Source organism: Fukomys damarensis, unplaced genomic scaffold, assembly GCF_012274545.1.
Source record: "Fukomys damarensis isolate Sample0158 unplaced genomic scaffold, DMR_v1.0_HiC HiC_scaffold_15, whole genome shotgun sequence".
Taxonomy (NCBI): Eukaryota; Metazoa; Chordata; class Mammalia; order Rodentia; family Bathyergidae; genus Fukomys; species Fukomys damarensis.
In genome coordinates this window covers 63,148,669-63,154,115 of record NW_022900927.1, presented here as the reverse complement: position 1 = coordinate 63,154,115, position 5,447 = coordinate 63,148,669, and positions in this window count along the sequence as shown.

Here is a 5,447-nt window from a genome sequence, read left to right as displayed (position 1 = left end):
GCATCCTGCGAGGTCCTTTGAGGACAGACCTGCAGACCCAGCTGTGCTTCGCCGGGGTGGGGATTTTAAAACCCTAGAGAGAGCTGGGAGTGGTGGCCCACGCCTATAATCCCAGTACTAGGGAGGCTGAGGCAGGAGGATCTGTGAGTTCAAGACCAGCCTGGGCTACACAGTGAGTTCCAGGTCAGTCTCAACTACACAGTGAGACCCTGTCTCAAAAAACAAAACAAAAAAAAAAACCCTAGAGAGGGACGTGGGCCGGACCGTGTACACCTGGACCCACAGCACACACTGCCTCCGGTGCTGGTCCAGGTGCTGGTCACAGGCAGGGAGACCCAGCGCCTCCCAGTGCCAGCCCTGCGATGGTTCCTGCGTGCCAGACCCCAGCGGGGACACAGCGAACCCTAGACCCTGCCTTGGCCAAAGCTAACTCACTTCTTACCTGCTTTATCAACTTCCCTTCCTTCTTGTGAGAACGCAGTCTCCATGGCAACCACCAAGAAAATTAACTGATATCTCACCACCCCCATTTTACATGGAGGAAAGGGAGGCACAGAGGGGTCGGACATAGTCCCAGGTCACACAGCAGGTGGGTAAGCGGGTGTGAGCCGGCCTGGGGCCTCGGGGTGTGGCCCTCTGTTCCTAAACTGCCGTTTCATCCCATCCTTCCTGAGGACCAGGAGGCTGGGTGGTTGGCCGTGGGGGGTTTGCCCTGATTTGTCCATGAAGCCATTCCTTGGAAAGCCCATGATTTCCATGACAGGACGGCCGTGGTGGGAGCTTCTGAAGCCCTGTGCTGATCCAGTTGCAGCAAGGAGAGACTGCCCAGGGGGCTCGGGGCATATTATGCTCAGGAGAGGCGTCAGTAGCAGAGGGAGGGAGTGATCCAGTCCTGGCCAGAACAATCCCATCTTGTGCTGCACCCCACAGAGCTCTTTCACACACGCAGTCTTCTCAGAGCCCAAATGCTGTAGGGTTAGAGACGAAGCCCAAGGAGGCGGCACACACTGGACAGAGTCACCTCTCAGCTGCCTCAGGAGTCCCTGCTGTACGTATAGAGATACGCTGCCCATGGGTCCCATTTTTCAGACTGTAAACACTAAAAACTCTCTTTCCCAGACTCCCTTGCAGCTAAGCAGAGTCCTGGGACATAGATCTGGCCAGTGAGGTAAAAGCAAAAGTGGGCCAGGAAATGCTGGGATGGCTGTGTGAAAGGTAAAGAGGCCAGTCAGTGATGTGATGGCTAGCACACAGCAGCTATCTTGTGATGTGAGGGAGAGATCTGCAAAGTGGCAGACACAGATCCCTGGCATCTAACTGCCTGTGACTTCTCCTTATGCGAGAGAAATAAACATCTCCTGGCTTAAGGCCCTGTTAGTGGACATCTGTTACTTGCAGCCAGAATTACACGGAAATAATTGGACATCACTGACTTCTTAAAATGTTTTCTTAGTGCCTATTCATTTCAGGGTTTCAGTTCGGAATTTTCCTACATGTATTTTGATCACCTGCACCCTCCTCTTACCCTCCCTTCTGCCCCTCCTCCCTCCTTATTCTCTTCCACTTGTCTAGTAAGTGTCTTCCTTTTACTTTCCACGTTCCTGTTTTCTTAAGATTCCACTTCTTAGGGAAAAGACAGAACCCTGTCTCGCTGAGCCCGGCTTATTTTGCTTCACCTGAAGATCTCCAGTCCCATCCATTTTCCTGCAATGACACAATGGTGTTTTACAGACACCACGCTGTCTTTATCCATCATCTGTTCATGGACAGCCGGGCCGTTGCCCATCTCGGCTGCCCTGAGTTGCTCTGCGATAAACACGCTTGTGCAGGTCTCCCCACGACCGCCGGCAGCTCCACGTTCAGCTTTCTGGGGCCCTCTGTGATTTCCAGGGTCGAGGGCCCCACTTCCCCTGCATCCTGGCCAGCACCCACTGCCACCTGTCCTTGGTGACAGCCCTTCCGACTGGGCGGAGGCCAACGTCCCGTGGCTCTGACTTGCATTTCCCTAGTGGCTAAAACACTCATCAGCCACCTCACTTCTGAAAGGTGCCTCCTCAGTTCATTTGCCCGTGGACCGACTGGGCTATGGTTTTGTGGTGCTTTCTGAGTTCTTCACAATCTGTGGATATTAATCCTGTCGGAAGGTGGTTGGCAAAGATTTTCTCCCACTTCATAGTCTGGCTCTATGCTCTGTTGGCTTTTCCCCTTGTTAACAACCTTTCCCTTGCTCTCGTCTCCTTTTTGGCTTTTGCGATTACTTCCTGTGCGCCGGAGCTGCGCCTGCAAGTCCTGCCTGTCTGTCCCCTGTGTTTTCTCCTAGTTTCGAGGTTCCCAACCTTGCTTCTTCGATTCATTCTGAGCTGACTCTTGTACAGGGTGAGGGGGCTGACGTTTCAGTCTCCTACGCTGCGGAAACCCAGTTCCCCAGCACCATTTGTTAAAGAGGCTGACCTCTCCACTGCGTGTTTTGTTCAGAATCAGATGGCTGTAGTTGCTGGGTCTGTTTCCACGTCCTTTGTCCTGGTGCATGGGACTTTGTGTCTGGTTTTACACGCTGTTCATGTTACTGTGCTCTATGTGTCTGCGTAGTTTGCAGTCTATGTATGTTGTAGTCTGGTCTGGTTTTTTTTCCTGGAGACAGAGTCTCACTATGCGGGCCAGGCTGAACTCGTGACAATCCTCCTGCCTCAGCCTCCCGGGTGCTGGAATCACAGGCGTGCACCACCACACCTGGCTTTGCCTAGGACGGGTTGGGCGATGCTGGGCCTTTTGTGTTTCCATATGAAATGAAGCACTTTTTGTAGCTCCGGAACTCTGACGAGCATTGCACTGAATCGCTGTTTTCACTATGGCCATCCGAACAGTACCAGTCCTGCCGCACACGTGGTGGTCTCCCCACCTCCTACCATCTTCGCTTTTCTTTCCAGCATCTCTGATCTTCGTGGCGGAGGTATTTCATCCCCCGGGTTAGGCTGATTCCTAAATATTTTGTCCCTGGAAGCTGCTGTGCACAGAACCGTTTTCTGAGTTCTTCCTCAGCTAGCTCGCCATGGCGCACGGGAACGCTGCCAGGTTCCCGGCTGGTCTGACGCCTCACCGCTGACCAGCTCCTGCCCGCCCTGCCCGCCCTGCCGCGCAGCCGCCTCCCACAGCGGGAGAAGCCACGGACCACAGACCTCGAGCGCCTGTCCCCATGCGAGCAGCTGAGAGGGTTCGTGTGCAGCCGTGAGGCCCCGATGGCCCCGAGACATGAGCCGGCCGGGCTCCGGACACGTCCCCAAGCCCGGCGCCAACACCGTCACCCGGGTGCCGCTGGGGCCGCGCGTGTCAGGGGTCTGGACAGAGGAGGACCCGCTCTCACAGCTGTGCAAACAGGGAACCCACTTGGGCCTTCCCCTTGAGGTGCAGAGCCTCCCACTTCCTCGCTCCAGGGCCTTCTGCCAGGCTGAGCGCGGTTTGGGTTCCCACGAAACTCTCCAGGAGTCGGGAAGCGGGAGCCGTTCCCAGGCATGGACACCAGGGGGCGCACTTCACGTGGGCGTCGTTGCTTGGGGTCACCCGCAGCACGAGGATCCTTCCCGTGCAGACACCGGCCGGGCAATGGCTGGGTGACAGCCGCCCCAGGTCACTTCACTAGTGATGCCAGGTGTGTACCAGAGTGACCTCGCCAGCTCACACCAGCAGCAGTGCACGCCTGAGTTGCTCCCTGGACCTTGCTGCGGCACCAGCTCATGAGATGACAGACCTGAGGCTGCGCAGTCCCACGGGCAAGGAGGGAGCCCAGTTCAAACCCACAGGCCCCGCTGGGCGTGGTGGTGCACACCTGCAATCTCGGCACTCTGGGAGGCTGAGGCAGGAGGAGCCCAAGATCCAGCTCAGCCTGGGCAACTCAGCTGCTTAGCAAGAACCAGTCTTAAAATAAAAAAGGGCTGAGGGTGTAGCTCAGTGCTACAGGCCGTGCCTGGGTCCGGTCCTCGGTACACTGCGCAAGCCCGGCTGCTGTGCAGAAGGAAGTGGGCAGAGGAAAGTGCAGCCAGGCAGTGCGAGGACACCGTGCACACAGCTGTCCGATGTGCAGCCCTGCAGCTCCTGTCAGGGAGATGGGTGCAGTGTAGCAGGCGACAGGCCTGGCTCTGTCCTCAGAAACTCCAAAGTGCGAAGGAAGCACAGCTCGGGAGGCCCTGGGACACCCGACGCACAGACCCGAGCGTGGTGGGCTGTCCTCACCATCCTGCAAGGGAGAAAGGACCCACACAACCAGGGCCTTGTGGGGAAGAGGGAGGCACTGGCCCGGGGTCTCGCTCCCCGAGACTAGGGCTGCCAGGTCACATGGGGCAGCCAGGGGGACATCCCGGCCCCACAGAGGACCCGGGCCGCCCAGCAGCCCACGACACAAAGACCCAGGACCCCGACTCTTGGTCCGCAAGAAGGCACGCGTGGGTATGAACACCTTTTAATGGTTTGTGGGGTTTTCTTTCCAAAGATTTATAATAAAAATACACGGAATCTAGGAGTCACAGTACAGTAGGCGTGACAGTGGGAAGGCCAGAGTGCAGGGCAGTCCTCCGAGCGGGCGGGACTCACCCCGCACCCTGCGTGCTGCCTGCCGTCACGAACTGGCAGCCTGGGAACCGCTCTTAAAACAGCAATGAGTGCACGCAGGCGACTGCCGCAGCTCTGCCCTCCACGTCTTCTTCACACGCGCAGGTGGCACAGGGCGCCGGGCAGCCTCGCGGTCCCTGAGGTGGTCCAGAGTTGTGCTCTGAAACAGCGGCTGCACTGCAGGCAGTGGGGGTGACAGAGGGGCCCCGAGAGCTGCAGCAGGAGGCCAACGTCCCGGTCCCCGTCCTAGTGAGGACAGGGAGGACAGGGCCTCCACTGCCCAAGCCCCGCCAGCCCACCGCCGCCCATTCGACGGGAAAGGTCAAAACCACCTGGTTTTGGGGTTAAATCCTTCACATCCACCTGTGTTCAAAAATAATAACTTACGATATTAACAGCTTCCTTGAAAAGGTGACACCGCTGTGAGCCCCACGAGCGGAAAGGCCCTATTTTTCCCGTGAAGGGAAGACACGGGCGAGACAAAGCCGTGGCCTTGCGGTGTCCAGCTCAGAGCCGGACGCCGCATGACCGGAAAGTATGGGGCGAGGCAAGCGCTCTCCACGGCGAGGTCTCGGCCCAACCAGCCCGGAATTAACCACGCAGGCCCGGGCTGCAGCCCTGCTCCGGGGCTCCGACACCGTAGCCAGTCTCAGCGGTGACAAAAACGGACCGCTGACACTCATCACACCACAATCACCCCACCATGGAGAAAAAGAACAGGATCAGCTGAGGAGGAGGAAAACGAGAGGCTGTCGAGCTGGCACGCAGGGTTCTGCCACCGCCCACCCGCAGGCTTGGGGCCGGTGGCGTCATGGGTGCACCGCAGTGCCACCGCGTGCCATTCC